At 44.7% G+C, this 19,190-nt stretch overlaps 1 long non-coding RNA gene across 3 annotated transcripts; it reads left to right on the top strand.

The window, feature by feature from the left end:
• Nucleotides 1–406: 406 nt before the first annotated feature.
• LOC311440024 lies at nt 407–17,554 on the top strand. 3 transcript variants are annotated; one of them, XR_014695163.1, is made up of 6 exons: nt 442–578; nt 11,153–11,291; nt 11,475–11,571; nt 13,580–13,986; nt 15,486–15,648; nt 16,023–17,554. It is a non-coding gene; the product is annotated as an uncharacterized lncRNA (long non-coding RNA). The 3 variants fall into 3 exon arrangements; XR_014695164.1 differs by lacking the exons at nt 15,486–15,648; nt 16,023–17,554 and having other exon boundaries at nt 407–475; nt 13,580–13,780; XR_014695165.1 differs by lacking the exons at nt 442–578; nt 15,486–15,648; nt 16,023–17,554 and adding an exon at nt 8,285–8,350 and having other exon boundaries at nt 13,580–13,780.
• Nucleotides 17,555–19,190: the final 1,636 nt, after the last annotated feature.

The following is a 19,190-nucleotide window of genomic DNA, read 5'->3' as shown; positions in this document are numbered from 1 at the left end:
GCTACATAGAAGCTTCATCTTTTGCTGGCCAAAGGAAGTCTTCTCATCACAGCATGTTGCAGTCATGGAGGGTTGTATGAACTGTAAGCTTTTATCCAGTGATGACGTAAAACTTTGGCTAAAAACGTTGGCAGTGTTGGGCTGGAATCAGGTGTTTATGGGTCCCAAATGAGGGCAGAAGGATTTTTTTAACCCTTATAAATCCAGAGTGAGAGATGGTCTGTATCTCAAAGGGAGACACAGCTGATCCCATTGTATCTAATGAGAAGAAGCCGTCAGTCTGGTGCCTTGCTTTAAATTGACCCAGCTTTGCCCACATTTCTGTCACTTTCTAAGTGATCTGCAAAGTGTCTGTATTGCCAGTGAAGTGGTGGCATAGATTTTGGGGGAAAAGCACTGTTCTCTACAGTGATCCTCAAATAAAAGATGTTCTCCCTTGTGCAACTACCTCTAAAGGGCTGCTGTGCCAGTGCTGGTAATCTGGTGTGGTAGCAACCTGTATGTCTTTGACAAATCAGAGTGAGTTCAGGAAAGAGTGGCAGGAGGGCCAGACTTGCAGTTTTTGAAAACAATAACAGGTGGGGACATAACCTAAGCAACTAGAGATCTCTAAAGTGTGTAAAAAACAGTGGACAGAAAACTACGTTGTTCAGTAAAATTAATTATACCTAGGAAAGAATAGTACTTGAGGCTAAATATTAAAGATATTTATTCCTAATTGTCAGGGTGCAGGACAGTGTACAAGATAAATGATAGACACTTAGCATTTAGATTATTTAAACTTATTACTGAAGAGACAATCCCACCATGCTGTAGGGTTTCTGCCTCTGGCTGGAGACCGTGGTGGTATTCTCAGCTCTGAAAGTAATTTCCAGTATGGTCTTGGAGTCAGCTCACCTCCCTCTGTCTCTTCTTCCCTTAACACCTTGTCTCAACTACTTAAATTTTAAGCTCTGCAGAGCAGAGATGATCTACTTAATCTTTGTTGTCTCTAGCATAAGATGGTCTTGATTTTTGGTACCATTGAAGTGAAAACTGTATCTTTAAAGAAGCTATGTGGGGCAAACCCAACATGGGGATACAGCCTGGTTGAGAGGAGAGATGACTTTATGAATACAATATAAAATTTGCACTTGGGAATCCTTCTGTATCTTGTTACTAATGATCAGTGATTTTCCTGTTCGTCTATAGTGAGAGTAACAGCGAAGAAGAAGTGAATGGCCTGGCTGAATTATGAATGAAATGGGTAGAGAGGGGTATGAAATGGGTAGATTGAGGCAGGATTCCCCATGTACCCACTGTGTTCCTTCCTCTGCTCACCCACCTCTGGGGAGCTGGAGCAGTTACTGTCCCCCAGCAGCCATCCCTTCTTGTTAATTGTCTCAGTCCTAGCTGTTTCCTGGCCTGAATGCTGAATATGCAGACTGTGGGCCCTCTTCTGAATGGGCCCCTCTGGGAGGGGTGTTGGAGCAGGGCTGGAAGGAAGGCTGTCCATCATCAGGAGCAAAGCCAGCCTCCAGGCTTGGTTTGACTTCAGGGAAAGGCGTATTTGCAGAGGTATGAAGCTTTACTATTGATCAGCACCTTAAAGGGTCTGAGAAACAAAGGCTTCCTCCCTTTTAAAGTGCACTTGCAGCAAAGGGCATCGCTTGTTCCTTGGGAGGCTGCTTCCCAGGGAGAGGTTGATGTGCCTCCTGTTCCCACTTCGCACAGGCTTTGCAAGACTGAGAACACCACTTTGTAGAGTGGAGGAGGAAGCATTTTAAAAGGAGAAAGATTTCTCTCTACAGCCCCTTTCTCCACCTGATTTGAGAGGGAGGGCCAGGGCTGGTCTGGGAGTGAGAGATCATTTCTGTCTAATCAACCTCACTGAGCATCTGTCACAGAAATCCCCCATAGTGGTGGTGGCTTCCTTTGCAGAAGCTCCTTATGGGCAAGTCACTTGGGCAAATTGCATTTAATTTCTTCATCAATAAACTATTATTTTTGCAATGTTGCTTCCAAGTTCTGCATATGACCTACAAGTAAGGTTGCAAATACTATAATAAAAACAGGCCACCTAGATTTTCTCTCTGTTACAATGTGGGCTGTTGAAATCCAAGCTAGCTCTCCTCTGAACAGGAGACGGTGCTGGAGACCCTCAAATGATGAATGTTGTTGCTCACAAATTTCTCAGACCCCTTTCTGAGCAAGGTAACTTTGGTGCATGGTACCTCCATGGCAATGTCACCGTCCAGTTAACTCTAACCACATTGCTGCTTGCCCTTTGAGCAATGCTGAACCATGTTGGAGTCTGTTTTGGGCTTAGCTGGCAAGCAATGGCTCTCTGCCTGTGGAAGGACTCATCCCCACTCTGCAGCATCTCATTTTATTATTTAAACACTAAACAAGTAGCCAATGTGCTATGAGGCAGATCTTGCCCTGGAAAACCTTCAGTGCATTTGTTTCTCTGCTTCTCTTGGCAGAGGGAAAATTCCTGACCCTTCCACCCCAAAAGCACTGCTGCTAGAGCTATAGGAAATCTTGTTTACTGACTGCTGTATGGACTGTGATAAAGCTGTATCGTTACACGGTTTGGATTCCATCTCCTGGTGGGGTTTCAGTGCGTATTCTTTTAGAGCTGGTTTGTTACAGTGCTGTGGTCATTTCCTTTTTAGAAGTCATTGGTAATTTTTCATAATTCACCATGCCTCGGCTGAGCCTCTCTTCGAGATTTCTGTCTGGTTTAAGAGAGGATTTTTCTCCATAACAACCCCTTCTCCCCTTCTGCCACTGATCCTGGGGTTTCCCTCAATGGATTTAATAAAAATGCTCTTCAGGCTTTTTATCAGCTGAGAAAAATGAGCCTGCCTTGCTGCGGCTCTGCAAACTTTCCAGCTGATTTCGCGACACTGCGACCAATTCTCTCCTAACACCCTGTGATGTTGGGGGCACAACTTTGAATTCACAGCATGCCGAGAGCAACCAGGGGATGGAGGGAAAATTCCCGTGTAGATCCTCATCACCACGCTGAGGACACGCAAATAAATTGGAAGCGTGGCATTGTGATGAGCTGGCTGGAGCAGATGGAGTCCCCACCGGCTTTCTGCTGGACAGAGCTGAAACTGCTCCAAAGTGCACTGCGTGCCCTGCACCAATGACTTCTGATGGATTTTTTCCTTTAGCCCAGATAATAGGTCTATAATTCTGTGCCTGAGCTCCGGCTCAAGGGAACAGCACAGGGCAAGCTCTGGATTTGCAGGCTGTTTCTCTAAATGGACCGTGTTCCAGAATTTGCCCTTGTGATGCATGGGTTGCCTGATAGTCATGTTTTCTGATTTGTTGGGTTTTAGGAGGGGATTTAGTGATGTGGCTGCACTAGCTGGAGTCCAGTCAATGATTTAGTCCCAGAAAGGATACTTAAGAAGTCAGTCCACTCATGGACCTTGTCCATCATCTCAGGGAAATGTGCCCTAAGGGGACAGAGGTGCTCAAGCTGCACGGCTGCTGGCAGCCTTGGCCTTTTTGGTGGGGTGGCTGCCTGGAGATAGGGTGGTTGATGTGCTTCTTACCCCTACCTTGTTCCCTACAAGATTTGAGTTGTCTGTCAGTGTCCTGTAACTCCAAATCAAAACTGGTTGACAACATCCAGCATGTTGTCTCTGCCATGGTGTGCCAGTGATGTGTGGGGTCTCTGCCCCATTTTCCACCAGGAGTCTGCAGGATCTCAGGAAGGCAGCAATGCTAAAAATTCTGGAGGTTGTAGCGTTGGGATCAGCACAAGGGGAAGGACTTGAGGCTGATTCAGGCAATGTTCAACCCTCTAGAAATAATTGGGGCTGTAACAGACTTGCATGCACGTAGGGAAGGAACGTGAGACACCCACCAAACAGCAGGTCACACCAAGACGAGGAACGGGAGTGCTGATGGAGCAAGGGCTGCAAGACCTGGTTGAGAGCCAACCCCATTTCCTCCTACCAGGTCTCTGATCCCGTGCAGCTCTGGCTGTGACAGTGACACGCAGTCACGACCACTGAATCCTCCCTGATAATGACAGCCGCGCGGCAGCGCATCTCACCCCGAGCTGAACCGCGTTAACAATCTGTTCCCAGTGAGCCAAGATGTGCCTGCTTATTTACCAGACTTCAAGCCTCTGGCAAGCTGCCTGCTCAACATGTAGATGGGAGCTGTATTAACTCCATCATTGCCACCAACGGGGTGCACAAGCAGTGCTTGGCAATGCCTCGAGTCCTCCTGTCATGCACCACGGCTACGGTGCATCCTAAGAGCCAGAGGCTGGCTCTGGAGAGTTGAAAGTACTTCATGGCTGTGGGGTGGGGATAGGGAATTTCATTTGTCTAGAATTTCATGAAATGAATGTTATATTTACACTGAGATTCTCATGAAGGACTTAGGCACCAGTTGTGGTATGCAACAGGTTTCCTCATAGAGCTGGGCAGCTCAGATCATGTTGTGTAGGGTCACTGCATCCTGGTTCCCCATAGTCAAAGGAGAGACATAGGCTTCATGTCCAGTGTACGTGCACTAAGGTGGATGCTCCAATAGCCTGCTCTCTGTATTGACAGCAGGAAAGGAGATTCTTACAGCCTTAGAAAGTGGAAAGCCAGAATCACTTCTCTCTTGAACTAAAACACCATGGTATAGCCCTAAATTAAACACACTCGCCACAATAGGTAGCTTATGTTTTGGCATGTCCGTCACCATCTTGCTTGTACTTGTAGCTGAACGGTCTCTACAGGCAGAGGGTTGTGTCCAGATCTACCAAGGTAACAAGTGGCAGGACCTCTGCAGTTCCTGGGCTTAGAGCACCAAAGTCTTTTCATACCTTGTTTGTCTGACCTTCTGAGGTGACTCCATACCTCCAGCCCTCCTCATTCGTGATTTCCTCTCTCCAGGTTAGTTATCCTACAATGCAAAGAAAAAATATTGTTACATCTGAATTTCAGTCCGTATCTCTTTGAATTTTTCTCCTTGAATTTATGATACCTTCTGTGCACACCTAAAATGGAAAACATCGTAGCTCCATCTAAACCGTCTGCTGGAGATAGCCTCTGGATTGAAGAGTCCTCTGGACTGAACTTGAGTGTTCTCACACAAAGGGCATCTTTTATTTTCTTGAAACCTGAGTCTAATATCTGAGCTTGAGGTTTCTGAAAGTACTGAACCAATGCTGAAAGGCAGAGTCCTGGATTTCTGTTCTGTGCTGTTTGGAGGGGGAGATTAACAAGGATTTGAATTGCCTGCTCATGCTTTGCTCCCGGGAAAGTCACTCAGGGAAATGCTCAATGCTGTCCCTGTTTCATAGCAGCAGTGAGCTGAACTGCTTGCAAACAGCACTTCTCCTGCCCCTCTGAGCTGGGAACTCAGGAGCAGCAGCAGCAGGGTGTTAAACCACTTGCAAATAGCAATTCATCCCTGAGAGCCCAAGCCTGGGACAAACACTGAGTAAAATTGTAATTAATGCAGTTCCACATCACTTGACTCTGTGCTCTGCAACAGCGTGTTAGAAACACTGATTCTTCTCCCCAGTAGGGTGTTGCTTATTTGAAAATATTTCATATGCATTTGTATGTGTGTGCTTATACATATATTTTTCTATAATATCTCTTCTGCTCTTTAAGGATGCAAACCAAAGTTTGAGTATCTTGTGCCCTTGGCCATATGATGATTTTGGTACAAGCTTGTAAGATTTTATATTTTACTTTTAAGGTACACAGGCAATGTCTTTTGCATATGCTTTAGCATTCCCCTGGTATAAAAAGGAATATAGCAATTCTAATGTACAGGTAAAGCCAAAAGTGGGTTTCCTTTGCTCATCCCTGAAAAATCAAAAGGAAGTAGTACACTTGACACTCCCATTCTGTGCAAATCTTTCCTCATTTTTCTGTCTGTTTCTAAGAAGTGTACATGTATTATTATGTAAAACCCACTTGAGACTCACAGCAGACCCTCCCATGGTTTGGCTGATTACTTTCCAGAGGGGAGCAGTATTTTGTATGTGTATATCCACCAGAAGAAGCTGGTTACTGCCCTCCTTCATTACAGGTTCAAACCTGCTGTTCTCTGGCACGAGCTTCTCATTCCTCTGAGTGCGCTTTGTCTTTCATCTCATCTGTGCTTTCAAGAGCTAAGACTGATACTATTTGTAGGCTTATGCAGCTCTGTTCATACAGCAGAGTACCAGCTAACAGAGCATGGATTTTCAGTACGACACACAGGTGAAACCCATGCCTAAGACAATGACTCTCAAAAATGCTCCACTGAATTGTAGCCACTCCACCACAGGGGAAGGAGAAATATATGAAGAAATATCCAGGTAAGGCTGTGATACAAGTTTGGACAGCAACAGTCGTAGTGATTGCTTGGATAGGAGTCTGTCCAGCCTGGTACCCATACTTTACCACCCCCTTTAGTGCTGAAAGTGCTGTCCAGATGAAGGATGACCATGGAGCAAATGGATGAGGCAGCTCCTGGTGTCATCTGGATTTTGGTCTGGACAGACAAACCTGCAGAGTTGAGTGTCAGCAGGACTGAGCACCTCTGGCTTCACCCTGTGGTAGCTGGATTTGTGCCAGCTCCCAGAAACTGGTGGCTTTCAGGGCATTTCAGGGCATCCTGTGCTGAGCTGGTACCAGCCTTCCTCATGATGCTGGGGCTTTGCATTTGGCCCGTAGAGGGGAGGGCTGGTGGACCTCAGGTTTGTCTGCATCCATCTGTGCCCATTTCCTGAGTGCTGCCTATGGAAAGTCACTGAGGGAAAAAAAAAAAAAAAAGAAAAGAAAAAAGAAAGGGGAATGCTTCTTATAATGGAAGCTCTTCTCCCCTCCCCCTGGAAGAGCAACTATTTCCAGTAAGCGAGAAGGAAGACTAGTCCCTGCCACCAGAGAGTGTTTAGAAGTAATTGAATCACTGGATTAGCTAATGCAGCATCCATTAGGAGTCCATACCATTCCCAGAGGACTCTGCAGCCATAAAGGAAAGCAAGGAAGCCCTGAGTATTTCATGAATGCACATAAACCTCCTGCTTCCAGGCTATAAATTGCTTCCCGCGTGACATCACGGAGGTGCTGCTGGCGCTCTTCCATTTCCCTTAGCATGAGGTCTGAGGTTCTCCAGATGGGCCCGAAAGGTAAGAGAAGCCAAAGCAGTTGCTCACTCCTGTTACAGCTGATGTGGGGGTAGGGGAAATGACAGCAGAGCTCCCAACTTGGCTCTTTTCAGGGTTGAGAAGAGCAGTTGGAGCGTGCGGAAGCACTTGGGCATATCTGGGCTGGGGAGGCTGGTGCAGGGAGAAGCAGCCGGCACCAGACTTGGCCCGGGGCACGGTGTGCCTGGCAGATGGCAGGAAGGAGTGGGTGTGCAATGCGATGAAAGATTTAAACACAGAAGGCCAAGTCCTCAGCCAGTGGAAATGCCGCTTGCCGAGGATCCACTGACAGCTATTTCCACTCAGTGGCTGAAGCCTGTGCTAGCCACAGTGTTGTTTCAGCTGGTTTCTGGCACAATACCCGCAGTGGATATTGTATTCTGTGTTTTGTAGCTGGTTCTCTTCTCTAAGGAGCAGCGCCATCCTCCAGATGCTACAGGCTTAGCCTGTGCCTTGAATCCTGGTGGAGGCTAAAGGAGGAGCGGGCTCAGATGATGGGGCAGAAATCCGGGCACCATAGGTAGGTCTGAAGCTTCACCTGCTTCCAAATGGATTCTCTGTGTTCAAGGTGGGTAAAATTGCTTTCAGCAGCATTGCCTTCCTGCTGAGGCCATGCTTTCCAGAAAGAGCAACGCAAGGCCAGCTATGTAAGAGGCTTAAACCTCAGATAAAGAATCCGTGGGACCACTAATCCTAATTCAATTACTCAAACCACTCTATGCTTTCTTCCACTTTTAAGTGTTCTTATTTAATAAGCGGAATAACTGAAAGTTTGCATCACTGAGTCTTTCACCAAAGGAGGAGATGGTGAACCACTCCTCTGTCTCTCCCTCTCCCATGGTGACCTATTCACATGTGCAGTGATGGTTGGTTGGTGGTGGTGTGGGATGGGGAGGCCCACCGGCAATCTAAATATAGATGCACATAAGGAAACAAATGCTACCCTTGTAAATTTTGCCATCAGCAGCTGTGGTGGGACATACTATTGCTTAGCAGGAGATTAGTTTTGTAGGCTTTGTGTGTCTAAAGGGAGAATCATCTATTGTTTCCCATTTAAGATTTATTGCATCTCTGTTTAGACTGAATAATTTATCCTGAATGAGCCCTGAAACCCGTCGCCAGTTAAAGGGAGAAAAACAGTCCCCAGAAAAGAGCTTCACCCTAATAGGAAAAAATCAGCAGGCGGCAGACAGAGCAGAGGGGGTAGGTGATGGGTGGCGGCTGGTTGCACTGCTGGAGACCTCGATGGTTATGTATCTTTTGTCATTACTTTATAATGATGAACTCCGTCGTTAGGAGCCATTCATTACCGCTTAGCCTGTGTGATCTGATGCTGATTTGATAGGATCCAATTTAGCATTTCACTCTGGGCTCCATTCCATAGCCATTTGGGTTTGGATGTAAAAGGCAGTTTGATGCCGCCTTGATAGTGTTTTAAACTGCCGTAAAAAATGCTGGCGCGGCAGTTCAGTAGTCATCTGACTAGGGGCAACATTGCGGGCTTGCACGTTGAGGCAGCTGCTTTTCTTTGTCCAAAAACACAGCCACAAAGTGATAGGGGCTTGTGTCTGGTTATGGAGCATCCACATGGTGAAGTACTTGCAGGAAACTCTTCTCTCACATTGAGGTGTGTGTGTGGGTATGGCTTCTAGCTTCATCCCAGTTCAAAAAAGAAAAAAAAAAAAAAGAAAGAAATTTCCTTTTTTATTTTTATTTTTTAATTTTTTTTTGAAAGAACATGAGAGGTTCAAGGCCTGTCTCAATTGTTTCCCATTTCTTGGTGACTCTTGAGATCAAGCTGTTTTTACTGCTGAATCACTTGGGATGATTCAGTGTGTGGATTTTTAAAAGAGCAAGACCTGCCCTAAACCCCATCATCAAAATGATTTCATTTCCCATCTCCCCCCACTTTTTTTTTCCACTCTTGTTATCTGACTTTAATGAGGCTTTTGAACTTTCTTGTTCTTGAATCAAATGCATCAAAACACTCTTGTTCACATTCAAGTGGAAGCAAGGATAGGCATAATTCTAGGTACTCAGAGTTACCAGACATATGGACTCAAGTGTTTGAGGGCAACATTTCTCTAGATCACCCCTTGAACCTCCCCTGGGTTACCTCAGTCCAAAAGCATAATCTAGATTCAACTAGTATTTCTAAACAATGAGCCTCACTCTGTACGACTACATTTTACATATTTTAAAGACACTTAACTTCATTAAGCCAATGGCTTCAGAATTCAAGTGTCCTCCAGATTTTCTAGGATAATGTGAATCAGAGATAGAATAAGATATTTGAACATATGTCTTCACTGAAGCTACCTACCCACCATGTGTGCCATCCCATTGAAGAGGCACAGTTACGATGTAAAGAAGACAAAGCCTTGGGTGGATAAATTGGAGAATGAATCATTTTATAATTGCCTGGTTCTGTATACTTTCTCTTTAGGTATTTGCACATGTCCATTATTGGAAACAGGCAATTAGGCAGGTGGGAGGATATCCAGCCTGGCCTAATGCAGCATGGTTTATTTTATATTATTATCTGGGATAATATGAGGAACTGTGGATGAGGAAGGCTCTGCAAAGGGGTGTGAGTTTGCCTTTCCATCTCCTGCCAAACGCAGCCTGCAGGTACCATGAAAGGTGTGATGGGTCTACCAGCAGTATCTAGAGTAGATTGAAGATGAAGCTAGTAGTGTGCTCTCTTCTTTCCTGGTAACCATAGTAAGCATCAGCTCTGTAATGAAAGGCCAAGCAGTTAGAATGAAAACTAATCGTAGCATCATTGTTCTGCAGATTAGAAAAGGAAGTCAGCCTCAGAGCAGCAACTAAAGCAATTGCATTGAATAAAATGGATGGCTCAAGGGACCAAGGGCTAGAAAGGAGAGAGAGAAAGACCTATTAGATCATCTCGTGGCCTGTACAAGATTGTTTCTGTACTCACTGAGGCCAATGCGCTTTCAAATAAATCTAGTGAACATGGTATTTACTCACCCTTTGGGGATAGTAGCCCAGAGTGCCTCCCAAAATATATGTCAGTATAAAGCTTACACTTTCCTTTCCTTAGTTGATTCAAAACACATAATCTTCAGATTTATTCTCAATAGACATAGAAGCTCCTTGGTGTTCAGGACTCAAAATACTTGTTAAAGCGCTTTGCTATCCACTAGTATTCTGTAATCATGTTCTGCAAATTCCTTTGGCTTGACCACAACTAGTATGGGAATATCAAAGGCTTTCACCTCGAGATCACTGTCAATCCAAGCGAGACCAATGGCCAACTGAAGGATATCAATATTTGACAGCTGTGGGATGAGTTATATGACAGGCACTGCTGTCTGGGTCAGACGGTCACTTGTCCAAAGCGGTTTGGATCTCTTTTCAACTGTTTTGGCAGAGAAAAGCAGAAATGACAGGGCAAGAAGAGGAGAAATTGCATCACTCAATTGATCCAGTATCTTTTCTGTCATTCAGAGGTGGGATCCCAAGTTAGTAGGCTTCATAAGAGCTGACTCTAAAGAAACTACAAAAGACAGTAGGATTTATTTTTATTTTTTATTTTTAGAGGAATGCCATTATTTTTATGAAGAACTTTTTGTCTCTATCTTTAAACATTTTTGGAAGGAGTTCAGTTTAAATACTAGCTTAGGGAAAGAAAAGATGGGAAATAATAAACATTGGTTCCAATGTACTACTCTGGTGCCTAGAGATTTGCTCAGTTTTTCTACATGTTTTAGTTAGTCTGTATTTTTCTTTATCACCATAGTCTTCCTGTAAAAGTTAGTGGTATATTGTTAGGGATGTATTCCAGTCAGGGAGTCTCACACTGTGGGAAAATGGGCCTAAAGGCAACTGAGCTGTACTCACATCCAAAAATTTCAGGTTTGAGGCACTAAGCTGTTGGTTTTGGCATTGAAGACACTGCTGGAAAAGCAATATATTTTGGAAAAGAATATGATTTATTTGAGAAATAATTTGTAATGGAATATTTGCTTTTATTCCTAGATGCATTGCTGAAAAAGGAACATGATGTATGTAACAATTAAATACTCAACAGCCTCATCAGAACCACAAGACACAAAGGCACTGGCAGGACTCAGAAGATGGTAGCCATAGGTCCCTAGAGCACTTTGAATAAGTTATGGTACAAGATTTCCAAAAATTTTCAGATTTTCAAAAATATCTGTCCCTTGAAAGCTCCTGGATTTTCAGATGATCTCAGTACCCAGCCTGCTATGCTGTCCTGAAAATGTCTTGGTTTGCAAAACCTCTTTGAAAATCTAGCAGGTCTCTACTCAGATAGTGTGATATTGTCTCATATTAACAGGTTACCTGGAAAAAGTGGCAGCACAAACTTAATCTGAAGTCAAGCACAAGAGGAAGTGGTGGGAAGAACATGGTCCATGCAGTCCAACGCTTTGCAGGTACAAAGGGGACAGAGACACTGGGGTGGCTTCAACTTCCAGCTGACAAATTCAAAACTGATTGTTAGCTTTGTTTCCATACATTCTCTTCTTTTTTGACTTTATAAATGATCTGGACATGTACAGCACCATGCGCTGGAATCTACATCAAAACTGAAAGCAGTGGGGTGTCTTGCAATGCAAATAATATCTGTGTTAAGGCACAGACTCCAGTTATGGGGTAACATCCTTGGGGATGGAAAGAATGCTTGTGTCCTCTTGGAGGTAAAATCACAACTATTTTGGTGTTGGGATGGCAACTTTATGGAGTATTTCAGAGTTGTAACAGCACTGCTCTAAGCTGGAGAAAAGCAAAGCATTTTGAAGGGCTAAGATTATTATTTGTGGACAAAAATGGCTATCACCAGTGAAGGTTGTTTTGCAAGCAAAGGTGTTTGGGACGGAAATCAAACCCTGCAGAGACTGAGAGGGCACTAATGGTTATGTGGCTCTCTCTCAATCAATTTTATCAAGGGTCAGTTTAACCATTTGAGGAAGAATGTTTCCCTCATTGACAAGATGATCTCCCAGGGAACATCAATGCAGGTATTCGCCAAAGCAGTGCTGCTAGAATTTGGTGAAGAGGGATTTGTCCAGCAAAATGTAGTTTTGTTCCAGACCAGGCATATAACTGGATGGGCAAAAATGGGGGAGAAAAGATTCTTTCTGTTTGTTCGGCAGGGGATTTCTGTTTAATCAGCAGTTGTTTTCAAAACCAAACACTAGCTGCCATGAGCCAAGGTCCAGGAACGTAAATATCTGGGCCCTCTTCCAGGGCATGGCTGAGCTCCAAACTGTTCTTGAAGAGGGAGGAGGTGGGAAAGTGTCTCCTGATGCTCTGCAGTTGGCAGGACTGGTGTTTGCATCAGCACGGTGACAATATTCAGCTTGCCTGAACCATCGTGTAGGATTGGGGTTGCTTTATAAAGCTCTTCAGCTATTCCCATGTGATGCAGACTCTATACTGGCCACCCAAAATCTAACCAGAGCATCTTACATCCCAAAGAGAGGATGAAATAGAAAGACTCTGGTGAGTTTTGGTTGAGTTCCTGCTAAAATCCAGGAGTAGCTTCTGATGACTGTAGGTTTTGTGGAAAAAATAAGGGTTCCCACGGGTTGAACATTCTGGGAAATCTAATCTCCTCATAGGGATGCTTGATCAGGAGCCTCTTAGAGCTTTTTCACAAAGGGTTCTTGGATTTGTTTGCTTGATTTCTATTGCTGATGTTCTGGGCAGAAAAAAAAAGTTTGTTTTTTTTTTTTTTTCTTTTTCTGGAAGTGCAGATTTTTTCATTACAAATAATTTGCAGCAAAAATGAAGTGAGAGTTATCCTTAAAAACTGAAAAATACACAGCTTCCAAGTGTTTTTTTTTTTTTTTTTTTTTTTTTCTTCTTCAAGAAAGCTCCAACATATTCTACGGGAGAGACAGATAAACAAATAAAATTGTTTTGCAGCTAGCTCAGAAGCTCTTTTTTAAAGAGAAATCTAGCTGTAAGCAAGGGGTCAGGTTCAGAAAAAAAAGTAGAGTGGAGCCACGATTGACATCTACACTTTCTGAGCTGCTGACAAGAGTTGCAACCAAAAGACCGTCTTGCCGCTCATAGGTTTTCAGCTTCTGTCATGCTCTACATGCTTTTCTAACAGCAGGAAACAGAACAACTCCATGAAGTATTATAAAGTTTCTGCAACTTTTGTTATCTTTAGGGTTGCACTTCATTGCACTTCAAGTCCTACTGTCTCTTCTCCTATCTGTGCTTATTGTAATAGTCCAGGCATCTGCTTTCTCCCTGCCTTCATCCAAGTTTAGCACAAGTGGCTTGAGCATGTACCGGTTCTGGATATCTGGTGTACTGCTTCCTTTGCCAGGTCTTTTCATGCAAAACCCCACAATGTTCCCCAATGTTTTAGGCTCTGTTCTTGGCCTTGTTGCTGTCTCATACAGTGCTTTTATGCCTTTCCCTATGCAGATGTTGTTGCTGTTCTCTGCATCAGGTTTGAGGCACCAGCTGAAGTCAAAAGCTGTTTGAAGTGGGAACTTTTGGGCACCTTGGTGGGACACATCACTGCTTGGAAGACACTGGACATGTAAAGACCAGAAGAGGTTACAGGGGAGAACTAGTTTGCCTGAGATGCTACATAAGAGCTGAATAAAGCTGAGAGTGACCTGAGCCTCCAAATTGCGCCTTGACCTGTGTATATGCCTATTCGTATTTATCCCTGGAAAAATACATGATACTACTAGCATGGAAGGTCCCATCCATCTAAACCTGTACCATATTTTTGCCTTTGTAAAATCCATGTTCTAAAAAGCCTATCATAATCAAATTGAAAAACAAACATACAAAAAGGGCACAAATACTAGCACATATAGCAGGTAAGACCAACCTAAGCTTCACCATCGGCAGTGAGAATTCCGCCTGATCATCCAGAAGGATTTTTTTTTCCTTTCTTCTATCTGATGAAAACTTCAAGGCTTCAACAGCTGTTGCTCTAAGTGTGTGTAGCTCTTTTTTTTTTTTTTTTTTTCTTTTCCCAGTCTGTTCTTTTTGTTTTGTAATTTCTCTGAAAGACTTGAAAAATGTCAATTTTCCATCATTTCACAAAGGAGGAGACGATGTGGCGGATTCAGATTTGGATGCCATGGTAGCCATTGTCCCAGGAGACTTGAAAACATGATTCTAAGAGATGTAGGTTGACAAGTACATTTTAAATCTTACTGTATCTTTTCCCTATTAATAAATAAACAAACCGAAATCTCAAGAGTAACACAGATGAGAGAATTGAGTTTAAGAATACAAAGATTTTTTTTCTTCTTTGTAGGACAGAGGCAAAACTACTGGGTAATAAGCACCCCAGCCACTGACATTTCAGGTGACTTGGGTGATTCTCTTTCATTTTCTCCCTTTTTTTCTTCTTAGCTCATGTATTCTTCAAAGACAAGGATGAATCTTTCTGCCTGGCATGGACCCTTGTTGCAGCCCAGCTTTATGTTGGAAGAAGCTCCAAATTTCCACCTTTCCTTCTCCAGCACCTCACCCTGGTCTCACCTTCCCCATGGGAAGAATTTCTGGCTGCACTGGCCACTGGACAGCAGTGGTGAGGACTGAGAGGTCCTTTGGTGTTAGTCATAAGGACGCAAGGCTGAGAATTTTTTTAATTATTATTATTTTTTCTCCCAGCAAAGTAACTGAAGCATTGAGTGTTTTGGCCTGACTTTTCCAGTCCAGCTGCCTGCAGATTTCAGCATTGCTAAAGGCAATGCAGGGAGTGGGAATTTGTTGGGGAAAAATATAATAATTTTCTCGTAGCTTATCCAAGCTCACTCAGAAAATCAGTAGCAGAAGCAGGCATGCTCATCTTGTCCACTCTTTGGAGCTGAGTTTGTTCAACCAGGCTGATTGCAAATAAGTGAAGAAGAAGCCAAGGAACCAGCACGGATAATGCTCACAAGGAGGCGGCTGGGCAAACAGCCTTGTTGCAAACTATTTGTAGGGCAAACGGAGGTGGGAGAAAGGGCAGGGAAGTTGCACTTGTGTATTCTCTGTTTTCTCCACCCCCGTTTCTGTGCATCTCAGCTAGAAGGAGAGGATAGAAGCCAGAGAAATTTGCTTTGAATTGACTGACGCTTTATTTAAAATAAAATAAAAAATCTGTTCTGTTTTGTTTTTCCTCCAGATGAATATTAGAAGGTGGCATAACTGACAATCCAGCCCACTACAACTTCGCCTCCTGTTTGGAGCTAAAATGGAACAAATTTAAGTCATTTTCTTTTTGTGGGCATAAAAGGGACTGTGGGCCTCTAATCGCTGCCTGGGGGGTTGACTCAGCCACCCATAAACTGCAATATCCACTCATTTATTCCTTTTCTTTCAGTTGCCTCCAAATTGCTTCAAACAAGCTCCATGGCTGCTGGGGAAGGAGCAGCTCTTCCTGCTCCTCATTAGAAATGAGAAGAGCAAGGAGGGGAGAAACAGGAGCTTGGTGCCATCCATCCGCCTCCTTCCTCCCTTTCTTCCCTTTGCTCTGAGGAGTGAGGGTGAGTGAGGACATTTTCAGACAGCGTGCAAAGCTGGTGATAACCCGCTGTTTGCTGCTCTGGGTCCTGTACAACCAATTAAATACATTGCTGGGCACATCTGAATGTTGCATGGGTTATAAAATTTGTTTTCTGTGCTTTTGGACTGGAAGCAGAGTAGGAGCAGGGTACTGCTGCTATGGGACCAAGCTCTGCAGGTTTGGCTGGAAGGTGGATGCGATACATGGGATGGAGACAGGTTTCTAAGTAAAGGCAGGAAACCACAGCTCAGTTCATGCACGTTCCTAATTCCTGTGTGCACACAAAAAGCAGAGAGGATGAGTTTCTGCCAGAAGTCATTGCAGCAACAATCTGTTTATTTTATTTTTTTCCAGAGGGTACCCTTGCATTTGGGGTTGCAGCTTCTGCCTAGAAAGCCAATGAGGTGCATAAAACCATACAACAGAATCATTTGGGTTGGAAAAGACCTTCAAGATCACCAAGTGTGCCTTTGAGACAAAGCCCAAACACCTTTTTGGGGCTAGCTTTTACATTTCAAGCATTCTGGATAGTAAAATCCACCTAAACTTATTTATTATGTCTAAGGGCCATGGATAAGCCATGGGTCCAGCGCTCTGCAGTGTGGAAATGGCCAACACACCTAAAGGAACTAGCCCTAAGCTGGTGCGCACAGGTCTTTCCTTATTACTGGCCAGCAAAAATCTGAATTTATCATGCTGGTTTTTCCGCATCCTGGACATGACAAGCTGTGTCCTGTTGGTGTCTTCCTGAATCCCTCCCTACATCAGCCAACACAAGGAGAGACATCTCGAGATGTGCTCTGGGATGCAAGCTGCTGCCTCTCTGGATGCAAATTTCCCAGAAAACACGTTCCTCCACTGGATATCTTCAACGATCCTCCCATTCCAGCCATCGCTTTGCAGAGGGCAGGTCACAGAACCAGGGCTTAAAATGTTCCCTTCGTGCCCCTGCCTGATGGCTGGGCTGAGCGTGGCCCCACCAAAGGCAGGAGCTGTGGCTGTGCGCAGGGGAGGCTCCGCAAAGCAGCCCCCTCATTTTCTCCAGCACTCACAGGGCTCCAGTGAGTGAAGCAGCTCGAGCAGAAAATACTGCATTGCACCAAAGGCACAGAGACACGGAGAGAGAGAGAGAGAGAGAGAGAAATCCCACAGTCTGACAGGCAAAGGCTGTGACTGTCCCACTCCTGACAGGCTGCTGCGCGGCGGCGGAAGGCAGGAAGCATGCGCGATGCTCAGAAAAGCACTGCTTCAACCCCGAGAGCATTTTATTGCGGTGCTTTTCGTTATGAGCCACCCCGAAAGCTTCTGTCTCAGCTCAGGCACCTTTGGCATCTGTAGACGGAGACGGAAACGTTTCCAGCTTGCTGCCTGGAAATGAAAACGGCAATGTTGGCTCAGCAGAGGGAAGGGGTCAGCGGAGACAATGACAGCCCATTTTCTGCAAACATTTCTCTGGCAAGCTTTTCTGTTGCTGTCCGCTTGGCTCTGCTGTGGCTGTGAGACCCTTTTGCTCTCTGCAATGAGCTGGGGCAGCCTCCCCTTTTTCCATCCACTACAGCAAGAAGTCTCTTTAGAAATTAGCAGCTAACCCAACGTAGGGGCATGGTGGTAGTGGCAAAGACCTGCTGCTCACCAGCTGCCTTCCTCTCAGCTCCTTCTTCCTCAGCAACCTCAGGCTGGCTCTGGTTTTATATTCACATCATCCTCATTGAACCTGGAATGGGCTTCTGGCACTGCAACAGCCAAATGCCAGATGAGGAGGAGGAGAACAGGATGCTGCCCACCCTAACAGTCTTAGCCATGAACCCAGCCTCCAGGACTGACCCTAGGAAGCCTGCAAAGCCAGGAGTGCTTCCTAGGTGCAAGCCCAGGGCGGCGAAAACAAAAAAAAAGGAATAAAAAAGCATAATGCTCTTAATAATGCTCTTATAATATCAGTGTTCAATCACTGTTTATTTCCTTTCCATCTCACACCTGGCTTTTCTATGTTGTGAAGTGTTGACAGCATGTAGGCAGCTCTACCTTTCTCCATGAGAGGCTGCCATGATCCCGTTCCTTCGCAGCTAGCAGAGTGAGGGAAGAAATCCTGTTTCCATTTGCATGTGTGGAAAAACAACAAAGACCCACAGGTGCCCCTGGAAATGAAGGTCCCATGGAAATTAAGCCACTCAGGTCTTCTGTCCAGTGACCAGGCCATTACCTCCCTGCTGGAAGACCATTCTCATACCAAAATGAATCACTGCCATCACTGGAAGACAAATCAGGTCTCATATTCAGACCGGTGATTCAAATTGCAGGTGGTTAAATTTGGGGTTACACTTTTTTTCTCCTATTGATTCTATGGGATACAGTGGCCTGGGTAACACTGAACAGCCCTTGAGTGTCAATGAACCCTCATTGTGCTACCAAAGCAACGCACCCAAGGTAGGCTATCTGGTCTTGAACTCATGATTAATTTCCTTGCATAAGAAGGATAAGTAATAAGGTTTTATCTCAAAAGTAGTTTGAATATCCAGGCAGCCTCCAACTAGGAAATGGAGACAAGAAGGAAGGCTGGAACTGGAAACAAACAAGCAAACAGAGAAAAAAAAATCATGAATTTAAGCTGTGAGAGGCAATAACATCTCCTGCAGAGACAGTAAACACAGAGGAGCTGTTTCCAATGAGCACCCAGTAACAGATCCTTGAATCAGTGAAAGCTCAGAGGAAGGGGAGGGGGAGGCAGGCGTGCAAACAGGTATCTTATTAACAGAGAAAATAAAGTAAATCTTTCTCTTCTTATCTTCCTCACTGTCATTTTTCATCTCACAATCAAAATGACACAATATTGGAGGTCTCAGGAAAGAGAAATCAAAGCATCAACAGAAAATGGGGTGGGGGGAGCATTCATAACTTGTTTTGGGGTTGTTTCCCCAGCAAAGCAGTGCTGCAGTAACATGGGATGACACCAGCTTTGGGTGTCATCCACCACAGGCAGCTGCTGCTGGATGGGTGCTGGGTGCATGGGCAACTGTCAGGCCTTCCCAAAGAGCTCAGCACCCCAAGAGGGGTAGGAGTAGAGGGTTAACCCATGAGTATTGCTGTCAGTGTCCTAAGGAGGAGTCAAAACCTGCCAGAAAGACCTACCAGCTGCTGGCTGCCTGTTGGCTTTGGAGAAATGATGGGGGAACCCAGACCAAGGACAGGAGTGCTGCCTGGTGTAATATCTATGGCTCTGGTGCAGGGGACCCTTTTTATCTGTGCAAACTCTTTTGAGATATTCTCAGACATTCTTTGGACCTTTCTCCAGCTTTCACTTTGGAAACCAGGGAGTTAATTCTAGCCCACATCATGTAGGGCTCCCAAAAAAAACTCCCAAAATCTCCACTTGAGACACAGCAGGCAAATCTTGGAAAGGATCAGGCCCTATAGGAAGAACCAGGTAGAGGATCAACCATGGAGACTGCAGTTTCACTGATAGGGAAATTTGGAGGATTTAATATTTCAGTGGCTAGTAGGAAAAAACTCAGAGAGATCTGACAT

The sequence above is a fragment of the Aythya ferina genome (genome assembly GCF_964211825.1).
Source record: "Aythya ferina genome assembly, chromosome: 1".
Classification (NCBI taxonomy): domain Eukaryota; kingdom Metazoa; phylum Chordata; class Aves; order Anseriformes; family Anatidae; genus Aythya; species Aythya ferina.
Note: the sequence above shows the minus strand (reverse complement) of the source record. Positions and strands in the feature narration are given on the sequence as shown.